The sequence below is a fragment of the Aethalodelphis obliquidens genome, unplaced genomic scaffold, assembly GCF_003676395.1.
Source record: "Aethalodelphis obliquidens isolate GAN/ISIS:26980383/991018 unplaced genomic scaffold, ASM367639v1 scaffold82, whole genome shotgun sequence".
Taxonomy (NCBI): Eukaryota; Metazoa; Chordata; class Mammalia; order Artiodactyla; family Delphinidae; genus Aethalodelphis; species Aethalodelphis obliquidens.
This window is the reverse complement of record NW_020838026.1, coordinates 4686529-4700615: the sequence shown is the minus strand read 5'-3', so window position 1 is coordinate 4700615 and position 14087 is coordinate 4686529. Positions and strand designations below refer to the sequence as shown.

Below are 14087 nucleotides of genomic sequence, written 5' to 3'. Positions count from 1 at the left end.
GCTTTTCTTGGCTCATGAAGGTGGTGGGGGCGGCGGGGGGGGACGACTGGGTACCAAAGGGTGAAGGGGGACAGACACGCAAGGTGTAAACCAGTTGACCTGCAGCCCCTCAGGAGGCTCTGACCTTCAATGTTTATCAAGATGATAGCAAATACAATCGCTGATGTAGAATCAGCACTTACTCTGCTCCATGCTATCCTGTGTACATTCATTAAAAATGTAGTGATTAATATTTGCAACGACAATATCAAGTAGGTATCATGATCCCTGCTTTGCAGCCCAGAGAACTGAGACAGAGGTTAAATAATTTGCCTAAGACCACATAATACCCGGCAACACTATGGTTTAAAGGCGTATCCCCGTGTCATCAGAGCCCCAGTTCTTCTCAAACCTGAGATAACTAAAAATGCACGTTCCTCCTCCCTCCCAGATATTCTGACTCAACAGTTCCGGGGTGGGGCCTGGGAGTCTGCATTTTACCGTGCATCCCGGGAGGTGTTGACATGGGGACTCCAGTCCCCACGCCTGACATACCAAAATACTACCCCGCGCAGCAGCAAAGACCAGGAACAAGCGTGCGGACAACAAGGGCGGAACCACATTGGTGGAAAAAATGTAAAGAGGTTTCACCTGATAGTCTCTGCGAGTCCTGATCGTCTGCTTATTTTTTCCCAAAACACGTGTTTCCCATCATGTGGAAATAACCAAGAGTAACCAACCTGGTAAGTAGAAGGATGGAGCTTCCTCATGTCCCACAGACCCTACTTCCTTGCTGCATCCTGGGTTTGGGCTGCAGACAGATCCCCCTGTGCATCCCTGGGACTGTGTTCAAAGCCCTGCAGGCGGCAACATTAGGCACAGTCACTGCTCAGATGTGAAAAATCCCATTTCATTGGTTCTAACCAGAGTAGAAAGCTCTCAGCTACTCCAAAGACAGCTTTTAAACAAAAGGACTGCTTCTCACAATTACCCACCAAACAAAGCACGTTGATAAAAACCACTGCTAGTTTTCCCAACATCATTATCATGCACGAAACCGGCATTTCTCTTACTTTGGTTAAACTCTTGCACTCCTGAATCAAGCTGGGGCGGGGAGGGGTGAGAAATCCATCTTGTTCATGATGTTTCTCATCTCCCAGGGTCCCACCTTTAGGCCTGTAACTTTATTTTTACCTAGGTTTCCTTAAAGAGGTTGGGAGACTGGATTCCAGTGAAACCACAGGAGGCTATAACTAGTTTCTTTGCAATTTTCATCTCTTCTCCAAATAAGAGGAAAGGGGCCATTTGAATGACTCGTAATCTACATCAGCTGGAAATGTTCTTGAGGGTTTGTTTATTTCGTCTCAAAATCTCCTAAGTATTCTCTCTCCTTTCTTAGCTGCCCTTCCACTCCTGTGTGTCTGAACTAGCCTTTGTGGCCTCCACTGCAGGCCGAGGGCCAAGGCAAAAACAGATTCTTTTCATCTATTCAAGTGTGATCTGGGCCAGACAAGCCTGCTCCACAGGCCAAAAGCACGGGAAAGTATTCTGCATTCAGCTTTTAGCTCCACAGAGTCTATAGCAGGGGCCCTGCCCTTGGCAAGGCCACAGCGGTGACAAGGACCATTTGGCAGACATGGGAAAGCTGTTTGTTTGGCCCCTTCCCTTCACCTGGATGGGGTACCCTGGTAGAAAGAGCAGCAGGAATGGTACATCCTGTTCCTACCACTTTCTCTAAGTGCACGTCCAACCTTAAAAAAAAAGGAAAAAAAACCTTCTTTTACCTCCAAAAGCAGCAATTTTTTTTTTTTTTTGAGATGCCAGGTAAATTTAGAGAGCGTTACAGTTGCTTATATGGAGTTGGTATGTTAATAATAAAGCTGGTATGTTAGCATGTGAGTATCAGCAGAGCTCCCGACCTGTCTTCAACACACAGAGGAGTCAATGTTTGAGGTATGATTAATAGGAGAAGAGAACTAAGTGAAAATAGAGATTGAGCTATTTAAGGAGACCTTTCCTAAAAACACGCTTTCTCTCTAGTGCCTTCAAAAATGGCACCTCAAACTAAGTATGATAATGTTATACAAAACAAGGGTGCCCACTATTCCATTTATTATTCAACAGTGTTCTAAATGTGCTTTATGAAAATAAGAATTACAAATATTGGCAAGGGAGCAGCAAAATTATCATGATTTGATTATAATATAGTATATCTAAAAAAACTAAAAAAAACTTTTAGAAATAATATAAGAATTCAGTAAGATGGGAGGTTATCCAATAAATACACATTTTTATTATGGATATTATTTTATTGAGATATAATTGACATAAAACATTAGTTTCAGATGTACAAAATAATGATCTGATATTTATATATATTGTGAAATGTTGACCACAATAAGTCTAGTTAACACGCATCACCATACATAGTTGCAATTTTTTTTTTTTGGTGTGTGATGAGAAAGTTTTTGTCTTTTAATTGTCATATTTAGACTATTTACATGATCAGGTGGCTTAAAAAACCTTTTAATTGGGGCTTCCCTGGTGGCGCAGTAGTTGAGAGTCCACTTGCGGATGCGGGGGACATGGGTTCGTGCCCCGGTCCGGGAGGATCCCACATGCGGCGGAGCGGCTGGGCCCGTGAGCCACGGCCGCTGAGCCTGCGCGTCCGGAGCCTGTGCTCTGCAACGGGAGAGGCCACAGCAGTGAGAGGCCCGCGTACCACAAAAAAACAAAAACAAAACCTTTTTATTGTAAAGTATAGCTCACTTTCAGTAAAGTAAGGCATAATTATAGAACATACCCTGCACATACACTTTCTTTTATTCCAAAAATTAACCAGTTAGAAAATAAAAATGGAAACAACTCCCATTAACAACAAAAACATAAATTACCCAAGAATAAACTGAACACAAAATCTGTAGTACCTAAATGAAGAAAACTAAGCAAAGTAAAAAAAAAGGCTAGTTCTTGGATAGTAAATCTCAGTACCGTAAGGATGTCAATTCTCCCCAAAAGAATCTATAAATGAAATGAATTCCATTCAAAAGCTCAACAAGATATTTTTGGAGCGATACTAGGAAAAAAATATTCTGTTAAAGGATAATTTTCCAAAAGGTAACAGCATAATCATCCAGCAAATACAAAATGAACACGTCAAAGATCATTAACGAGGTAACTGGTAAGATGTTATGATTGATTCAGAGAGTATCTGAAAACTTCAGTATATATAATCAATTTAACAAAGAAATGTTAGGATAAGGTTGCCAAGTTTTTTGGGGTTTTTTAATGAGATTTTTAAAAATATGTTTATTTATTTGGTTGCACCAGGTCTTAGCTGCGGCAGGCAGGCTCCTTAGTTGTGGCATGCATGTGGGATCTAGTTCCCTGACCAGGGATCGAACGCTGGTTCGGGCCCCCTGCATTGGGAGTGCGGAGTCTTATCCACTGTGCCACCAGGGAAGTCCCAAGGTTGCCAAGTCTGATTTTTTTTTTTTAAACTGATTAATTCCCAACAGGCTGTAAATCTTAGAGATGATCTGTTTCACAAGACAGAAATTATTTGCATCTCCACCAGACAAAAATCTAGAATTTAGCAAGTAATTTCACTAAGTCTGGGGCCTTAATCAACAGTAAACAATGAACTAAGTACATTTCGCTACAGCTCTAAAGTGATACGCTGTTCAAAAGATGTGCTGCTCACCTTTGTCTTATTTCCAGTATTTGGATGATTTTTCTGAAAATTCTAAAGGTCATGGAAAGAATAATCTTAAAAGTAACTAGGTAAATTTTGAAAAATAAAATAAACAAAACAAAAACAAGGGAAGGGCAATTTTCCGTACCTACTAAAATAATAAAACGATTTCTAAAAAAATAATCATAGGTAATAATACCTATAATAAATAGGAGGAGAGTGCCTTACCTTGGTGGGATTAGAGAGAGTATGACATCCATTTTCACCAACCGTCCCTGCTTTGAAATTTGGGCAATAAATACTTGCTTGCTCCCACCTGTGTCTCTGTTTCTCTGTCTTTATCTCTCTGTCTCTCTCAGACCTGCTTCCATCAAGCAAACTGACTCGCCCCTGCCGCTCCCTCTACACCCAGCCCCACCGTTTCCAATCTAGCCATCACCAAAGTCCTAATAATGTTATGCTTCAACTCCCGTGTAGCCCAGTCCTTTGTTTTTATACACTATTGGCCAGACCCTGAAGGTGGAGAGGTGTGAACAACTTTATTACAGTGATCACGACGTTTGTAGTAGTCTTTCACACCCAAGTGAGACTGTTATTTGGGGCACTATTTTGGCGTTTTTGGTGAAGTCCTTTCGTAGATTTTGAGACCCATAGCAAATTCCTTTCTATTGCCCAGTGTTCTTCGGAGTGAATTCATATACATCATTGATATCCAAAGCTGGAGCATCTCCTTTTTTTTTTTTCCTTCATTACTCTCTTAATAGTCTTTTGGTCCAATGATGTACTAGAAGAACGTGGAAGTAAATGAAGCAAGAGATCTGAGATTTCATCCAGAATCTGCCTGGATGTGTTTTCTCATTTGTGACAATGAAGATGATTGGACTCTTCAGAGTACTTTCTGCTCTGGTTCCATGGCTACAGTGCTTCAGTCACATGCTCTCCCATGGTCTGAGTATTCCCAAGGGAGGCACACCACACTCAAGTCTCAAAAGCTCTCCTTTCTCCTGGACCTCTTGAACTAGCTTAATATTGGCAGTTTAGGGTTATTGGGGTTTAGGTTAGAGACACCAGTCGCCCACTCCCTCCCTGGGGTTCTTGCCAGTAGAATAAAAATCAAAGGGTTGTCTGAATAGGGCTCAAAGCCCTCTAGTAATAGCTACACAAAGAACTTATCTAATTTTTATTTAGACCAGGGTTGGTTTCTGACTGACCCAGAATCCTAGGCTAACCCCCTATTTCCTTACTAATTTAGTTAATCTCGTCTAAAAGATAATTCCCAAATCTCTATCTAGCAGTCTTTCCTCTCAGAATACCACTTCGACATTCAGGAAGCTGAACATTCTTGGTAACAATGTGTGGTTGTCATACACAGAGATACAGGATTATTTTCCTTAATTATAACAGGTCAGAGCTTTCCTCTTGGTCATGTGGTATCTTCTTCAGGAAAAAAACAAAGACTGTATCACTGACTTGCCCAAATCTCTGTGGAAAGTGAGACGTTTAATCATTCCAACGCTTTGCCTGTGAATCTGAAACTAATCAGATGACTGACTGAAATTTTCATGTTTCACGCAAGTGTTCTGTGCAGGTAGACAGAGCTGGACTGACTCGGTTTAGAACTGACCATCTAGACAGCACTCCTGCCACTGTGGGAAAGGAGACTGAAGAACGATGTAAGATTTATATGTATCTTGACGATTCGAACGGAAATGTTAAATATTCAGCCTATCTACCTTGCAAGTCCCTGCTCGATTTAAAGCACAAATTAATACCACCGGGTTAACTAGCAGCAAATATCTCATCTGGAGATATATCAGGATGTACCCACGGAAATAAGACAACACTTATTTGTAGCAAATAAAATATTTATCTTTGGTATCTTGTTTGAAGGCTATTAGTTGTTCCTAAAAACCTGCAAAATATTTTCAAACATTTCAATTAGGTAATGAAAGTTTGACTCCACGTATTTTAATTCCTGTTTGTGGATTTTTTTAAATATAATTCTGATATTTTATCACAATCCTGTTTCCCTTGTAAAGACTTTTTATCAAGCATCCAAATTGTTTTACTATTTTAAAAAATAACATACCACACAGTGGTGGTTGTATTAAAATTTACAATACTAAAAAAGTCAAGAATTAGAATAGGAATTACATTGCGCTTGTAACGCAGAGTCCCAGCATGAAGCCTGAACTACACTCCTTGCAGATTCAGGCCTGTCTGGGTTTGTCTGATGACCAGCAACCCAGGCAGTTCAGGGATCTACATGGCAAGGGAACAGAGGAGCTTAATTCAAAGAAACAGATCTAGAAATTGTGAAGATGGCAGCCAGCCCTATTCTGACAACCCTGTATCATTTAGAGTTCTTTCAAGTGCCAGTAACAGAATATACCCGAAAGTGGAAAAAACAATTAACCAGATGTTCAAAGGCAGTTCGTGTCCAGGATGGGTGGTGTGACCTGGAGATAGGTCGAGGGCCTGAGTGTTTCCCACCCAGGTCTTCACTCCCTTCACGGAGTCACTGATCACAAGATGACTCAGCATTTCTAAGCAACATATCCAGTGAAGAGGAAGGGACATTGGTTTTCACGGGTCCCTTTCTGTGAGAGAAGCTTCCCAGTTGCCTTCCCTTCTGGATCTCCTTGGACAGAAGCAGGCCATATGCTCACCCCCCGCCACTGCAAGAAACTAAACTGCTTTATCCTTGCAGGAATTCTCCACCAGCAAGGAAGAGAATGCTGAAAACGTCTAAACCACTGGGTGATATCCCATATCACCAACAGAAGGTTCATGAGATGGAAGAAAGAGGCAGAGTACACAGCATGGTATGTGGACACTTGGGGTCTGACCTGGAGAAACTTTGGGCTCTCGAAAAACGCCAGATTTTTTTCCTACCAAGCTGCCTTTGAACCAGGGCAAGATTCTTCCAGAGAAGCGGTTTGTCAAAGACAAATGGCAATCAGGATTTGCGTTTGACAGCGTGTAATAGATAACACCGAAAAAAACAGTGGTTGAACAAATTAGAAGTTTTATTTTTTTCTTACGTTACAAAGCACCTAGAGGAACAGAGTCCAGGGTGGCTATGGTAGCTCCACGACGTCATCAGAGACCCAGCTTCCTTTTATCTTTCCTTTAAGCCATCCTTAGCGTATGTTGTCTCCATCTTCATGACACCCAAGTGGCACCTACTCTACCCTCTTCCCCAGGCATCATGACCACAGTCTGAGAGGAATAAGAAAGGACGAGGGGCAATGGTGAGTGCCCCTGAGTTATTTCTCTTTAAGGAACATCACGGAAAGTCTTATGCAGTAACTTTGGCTTTCATTTTAAAGACAATAACCGTCACATAAAACTTAGGCTGCCGAACAGATTGAGAAATGTACTTTCACAGGAGATTCATGCCGTCCTGAATAACGTCAAAATTCTGATTGGAAGAAAGAAGAAAGTCAATTTTGGCTTAGTAACTAGAAATTTTGGTTACAAAAACTGGAGGGTTTTTTTTGTGAAAACTAAGAATGGAAAACAGTATAGTGAATCAGTGGTGGGAAAGGGTATTTTTCCCAATTCATTTAATTTTGGTGGGTGGATTATGGGAAAGAGATAGAAAGAGATCACTTTCTGCTAGGAACCGTGTTTGCTCAGGAAATGAGCAGGTGATTGTTGAAGGATCAGTGAGGACAGCACCATGGGGACCAGGCCGAAGCTCAGCAGCGAGTTCCACAGACACACCTGGGATTTACCTCACACATTTTAACTGCACAAACTCTGAGTCAATACGGATATGGGTAACCAGTGAGAGGAATTTTGCAAGGCCCCCGGGATGTATGCTTTGCAGATATAAGGCTTGTTCTGTGTTTCTTCGGCTAGTGAAATCTTTCCATAATCTTAGGGAGGATTGACTTGGGGGGGTGGATGAGATGGGCTGGGAATATCGGATTTTCCCACAGGTGCTGGGAGAGTATAAGTCAAATGAAGTGAAGAAACTAACGATGGGGCTGACCAGATAGGACACGTTTAATTTGCCCAGTCTCTCTTTTGGAAACAACATAGAACATAAAAGAGAGTTACATTGAATATAAACAAATCCCCCAAATGAGAGAGATACAGTCAAAATGAGAAGAGACACATGTAGGCCAGAATCATTAGACAGGGCTTCATGGAGGAACTAGGTCTTAAATTGGACCTCACAAAAGTAGGAAGAATTTGGATTCTGAGAGCAGGGAACGAGGAGGACACTCTGTTGATGTGTGGTGAAAACTCTGAGAAAAAGGGAAAAAGCTGTTCAGAGAGAAGGTTCAGAGAGAACATTTCTTCCAGCAGGTTCTGGGACATGGGGGAGGACAGGAGGATGGGAGAGGTAAATCAGTGTGGGGAGGGGACCGGGGGGGCCCTAACTCACCCAACTCCCCTCACCTTTCTTTTGCTAACACTTCCAGGTAATTGTCCAGCCATACAAAAACTTAAGAAAATCAGAAACCAATTCAAATAAAACTTTGATGGATAATATCACGGTAGGTATTGGTGGTAGGAGTATAAACAGGTACAGTCACTTGGAAAGCCATCTGGCGGTACTTAGTAAAGTGCGGTTTACATATGTGCTGTGACACATCACTTCTACATATATAGATATGAGATATATATATGATTTATATATATAAAATTCCCCTAGTGTCCATAACTAGGGGGCTGGATACATAAAATGCTAAGAATGTATCCTATGGAATAACATGTTGCAGATTGAAGCACTGAACTAGATATACAGTTAGTGACATGGTTGGATATTAAAAACATAGTTTTGAATTTAAAAAAAAATGTTTTTTCATTTGGCTGTGGTGTAGCACGCGGCATCTTAGTTCCCTGACCAGGAATTGAACCCGTGCCCCCTACAGTGGAAACGCGAAGTAGCGCAATTAGACACATAAGTCAATTAAAAACACATACATACAAAACACTACATTATTTACAAGAACTCATGGAGGAAAGGAATAAAAATAGAGACTGGGGATGAGGGGAAGAAATTCATCCATCAATGAAGAGCAGAGCCTCCATACAATGGTGTGTGCTAGGAACTCGCCCCTTAACCCACAGTTTGCCCTTACCTCTCCTCCCTCTGGGGGAAGGAGACACTCTTAGACCTCCAAGAATTTTTAAATGTATGATTCGCACTAGAACATATAATTCTCTCATGCGTAAAACTGGGATAATAGTAAGAAGAATCTCACTGGGTTGTCAGGAAAATTAATGGAGATCAAATCTTAGATGCCTAAAAGGAGTCATGCCCAGCTGTTAGGGGTTTGACTAACACTAACTGGCAAAGAGACTCACTCTGAACTTCATACCAATCTCACAGGGTGTGCGTTCAATTCCTGCCTCAGCAAAACAATAAAGTGTTACGTCAGAGGCTTTCAGAGTCGAGCAAATAGTCGAAACCAGTCGGGGTACATTAGGTCCTCAAGTGCAAGGGCACACGGTCCTGCTCCACAGAGAAAATAATATGACTGTTGATGGAGGCTTAGGGAAGCTCATGACCACCAATGTTCTCCCATACAGTCAGTCTTAGCCCAGTGCACTGCCCCTGTCTGACCATTACTCACCAGAGTCGGCAGTCCTGCCAATTCAGTGATTACCAGGCAGCAGGAGCTGAGTGGGGAAGGGAAATGTGCAGGCCAGCTGACGCTGCAGGAGGGAGAAGACCAGCCAAAGTACAGTGACTGAAGCTGGCATTTGGTCAGAGGATGGGGATTTTGCTGGTCTTTGGTCAAAGGTCTGGCAGTGTACCCTTAGGTCTTTGGGGCACAATGTGTTATCTGAAAAAGTAAGTCAGAGCAGTCTATTATCGGGGATAATGCATTGTTTGTAGCCACATTTACAAAGATTAGAGGTCTGAGAAGCGTTACAGTGTTCCCTCTATCACGAATCCATAGAGTTCAGAATATAATCCAAGGCCGCTTGAAATTGAAGTGAAGTGTGACCAAAACGTTCTCTGTTACAAAACTACTGTCCGTGCAAGAGGAAAGTGTTTACCTTTGCACCCAATGAAGGAACTTTTTAGATATTCTATTTATCCTGCTACAGTATGCCATTCACAGAACCTATAAATCGTCTACGCCTCAGACTCAAAAAGGTGGGACATCCTGAAAAACGCAGTCAACTGAAGGAATTCCCACCTGCCTGCTGTAGATGAAATCAGACTGATCCCTAGGACTCCATCTGATGACCCCTCAAGAGCTCTGCCACACCTAAGTTATCTAGTATGTGAACAGGGAACAAATTGAGAGTTTCAAGGAACCTTAGAGATCTCCCAGTCCAATTTCTTCTTTGTAGAAGTTGTGTTTCAGAGAGAATAACTTGCCCAATGTCAAGCAGCTGGCTCATTCCTTTTTTTTTTTTTTTTTTTTTTTTTTGGTGGGCGGTACGCGGGCCTCTCACTGTTGTGGCCTCTCCCATTGCGGAGCACAGGCTCTGGACGCGCAGGCTCAGCGGCCATGGCTCATGGGCCCAGCCGCTCCGCGGCATGTGGGATCTTCCCAGACGGGGGCACGAACCTGCGTCCCCTGCATCGGCAGGCGGACTCCCAACCACTGCGCCACCAGGGAAGCCCTAGCTGGCTCATTTCTATTCAACATATGTTTACTGAATACCTACTATGTTCCAGGCGTCCTAGTAAATACTAGGAATTCAGGTAGCATGAATCATTATAAAACATGGCATATTAGTGAAGCATGTACACTAGAGCCAGATTCACAGTAAAGCACTGAATGTGCGTTTATCTTAGCTTCGCTGCTTACTAGCTGTGTGACCTTGGGCACACTTAACCTCTCTATGCTTCAGTTTCATTGTCTGCGAAATAAGGTAATAATGAGACTATAACTCATGGGATTGCTATATGACTTGAAAGAATCAATATACTTAATGCACACAGAACAGAACAGTGGCTGGCACATAGTTCTCTGTAAGTATTTGTCAATTAAAACACCAGGTTTCTGCTCTGCAGAAGCTCTCCATCCTTTGTTTAGACAGTTAGCTTAGCACACCGGGGGAGCGCTAGGCTAGCCATCCTAATTGGTGCTATATGTGGCTTGAAGGCACAGGCTCGTCTAACTGACTAGTGAGTCCCCCCACCCGGTGCCAAGTACCGCTCCTGGCATGTGATAGACTTCTCAGTATTTGCCGAATGGATGATTGAATGGGTCCCAAAATTAAAGAGTCAGGGAACAAGTATCATGGGAAGCAAATAAATATTTGAATGGTACCTTAAACGCTGAGAAAGAAAAGCAGCATTTCTTCCTGTAGAGAAGGGACAAGAGATTCTAGACAGTTGAAGCAGCAGGAGCAAAGTCACTGGGTTGTCAAGGCGACTAGCTTTCTTCCTCTCTCCATATAGCCTACTCTTCTCACTTCCTTTACCCAAGAGATTTGGGAAGTGGATCTGGGTGTGCCATGGAATCTGCAGCTGTCAGCTCCTGATGGATTATAGAGCCCCATTCTGATGAAACCAGGTGCTGATGAAGATGCTCAAGGGATATCCGTTTTTCTTTCCTTTAACACATGTTCCTTCAGAGGGAGCTGGCTGATTTCAGAAATCCAGCAGGGATTAAAGTACTGAATGTGTATTTACTTAGCCCATCTGTTCATGGCGAGAGTTTGATTACATTTGACTGTTAATGTAATTGATATTTTCCTTGAGTTTGATCCTCCTCCACGAAGGACTAGTTTTATAGTTACTTTCAATTAAACTACGTATAATTAAATAATTTACTTTAGAAAAATTTTGACATTTATTAATCATCTGGTGGTTCTCATGGCAGAGATATCTGATTGTGCCCTAATATCCATTCTCTCCTTCTTCTATAGCAATAACATCCTTTTTTTTTTTTTTTGGACACACTGTGAGGCTTGTGGGATCTTAGCTCCCCGACCAGGGATTGAACCCCGGGCCCTCGGCAGTGAGAGCACAGAATCCTAAGCAATGGACCGCCAGGGAAGTCCCAGCAATAGCATTCTTGATTTTTATCTGGGCCCATGAACACTGAGATAAAGACTATATTTCCCAGCATCTCACACATCCATAGGTGGCCAAGTGACTAAGCAGACATGACATGTTCAATTTCCAAAAACAGTGCATTTTAAAAGAATGACATTTTCTTCTCCATTTTTTCATATCCTCCCCTCTGGATGGAATGTCGATGTAATGGCTAGAGTTAAAGCAACCATGTGAACCTTGTGAGGTGAATTCGGGAGTAGAAGAAAACGTTTAGGAGAGCAAGTAGAAGAAGTCTGGGTTTTGATACTCCATGGAGTACTGTATCGGAGTGCCTACCTCCTGACTTTTCCTTTTTTATTTTAAATTTTTTCCTTTTGGCTACACCACGCGGCACGCGGGATCTTAGTTCCCTGACCAGGGATCAAACCCATGCTCCCCCGCAGTGGAAGCGTGAAGTCTTCCCACTGCCAGGGAAGTCCCCAGACTTTTATGTAAGAGTGACATAAACTTCTGCTCATTTAAGCTACTGTTAGTTTTGAGTTTGTTGTGGCTTTTTTTTCTTGCAGCCACACCTAACCCTAACTTAAATGGCTTCGTCTTGCTACCCATCCTGACCTCTCCTTTGTCCCCTCCAAGTCATTTGTTACTACTCGGAGAATAAAAACTAAAGGTTTCCCAAGCAAATAAGAATAATAATGACAAAAATAATAATCAAAAGGATAAATACGTTGCAAAAACTTTGCTTCTTCCTTCCCCATCGGAAAATATCACCTTGTGAATTTCACAGCCACTTTAGTTTTTGGAAGGTCTCATTTGCATTCTATAAATGTAGATGATTAAGAGTCATTCTGGGAGTGGGAAGGGAAGTAAGGGATAAAATACGTGGAAATGGAGCAGCAATGTTACTGAAAGCAGTTTAGGCAGAGGAAGATAAGACTCCAGCAGTATGTAAATTATGATACAGCCATAATGCAAAGCTCCCCAATGATTAAAGAGCGTGTTCTAGAATCACATGTATTGCTTTGGGGAAATCTGCAGGATATTTTGTCAAGTGAAAAAGTAGATTCCAGGCGTGGGGAGGCGCGGCGGGGGAAGCCCGCGGCGCCCGCCTCCAGGGGGCCCAGACCCGCCGCCGGGCGTCTTGGCGTCCCCGCGAGTCCGAGCCGGAGCCGAGCCCGAGCGCGAGCGGGAGCCGCCCGCCCTGGACCACAAGCCCCTGCTGCCCGAGCGGCCGCCCGCCTACCACCTGGAGGCCGGCCAGGGCGACTAAGCGTGCGGCCCGCACCGCTACGGCGCCCTCCCCGCGGCCGCCCTCCCCCTGCCTCGTCACAGGGTTACCCCATCACCACCCCAGAGTCTGCAACATCCACAGTCGAAATGTCAGCCGGCACCGTGCCAGTTCCATCGTTGTCGTTGGAGGCTGCCCTGTCTGCGGGGTCGGGGCTCTGGAGGACTCCTTCACCTTCCTGGGCATCTTCCTGGCCATCGTCTTGTGCCCCTTTGGGTTCATCTGCTGTTTTGCCTTGAGGAAGCGAAGATGGCCCAACTGTGGAGCAAACTTTACTTAAAGGGAACAGCACACCTGGTTTCCCCACACCCAGCTCTCTTTTTCTAATGTAAATGTCGTGTACAATAGCTTTATGGGATTCAGCTTCAGGACTGTTCTGTAAAGTGAGGTGGGACTGGGCACTGCCAGGAGGAGCTGAGGGCACAGCGGTCGGGAGTGTGGACGCGCACGGCACTGCTCCCAGGTCAACGACAGCTCAGTAAAGCACTGCTTTTATTTTTCACAGTCTTCCATTTGAGAAAGGTGAGAAATAGTGTTTTAAATAAATGAGATCCGTCCCATTGTCAAAAAACAAAAAAAGATTCCAGTATAATAAATAAATACATATTTATATAGACTTAGAACAAACAGGAGCTACGGACACCAAAATGTTACCAGTTTTTATCTCTGGCTAGTAGGATTATAGATGATTTTTCTTTTCTTTTATTCTGTTTATTTGTATTTTCTAATTTGATCAACACATATGATTTATATACATTTTAAGTTGTTTAAAAAGCAATTCTTGGGACTTCCCTGGTGGTCCAGTGGTCAAGACTCGACACTTCCAATGCAGGGGACACGGGTTCGATCCCTGGTTGGGGAACTATGATCCCACATGCTGCTCGGCCGAAAAATAAAGGCAATTCTTAGGTGGTGGCAGGAATAAACCTCCACACTTGCCTGAGTCAGAGCGATGTCAGGTTATGCTGTGATGACAAACAAAACCCTAAAATCTCAGTGCCTTAACGCACCAGAGGTGGATATCTTATGCATGTGTGGGTCAGTGGGGACATCTGTCCATCAGGTGTGGCTCAGGGATCCATCTCAGCTTGCAGGTCTCAAGGTCAATGCAGGGGAAAGGAGAGGTAGAGAAGACATTTCCA

At 43.2% G+C, this 14087-nt stretch overlaps 1 pseudogene; it reads left to right on the top strand.

The window, feature by feature from the left end:
• The first annotated feature begins 5994 nt into the window (after positions 1-5994).
• LOC113612792 (brain protein I3 pseudogene) lies at positions 5995-13308 on the top strand (annotated as a pseudogene).
• The last annotated feature ends 779 nt before the right edge of the window (positions 13309-14087 follow it).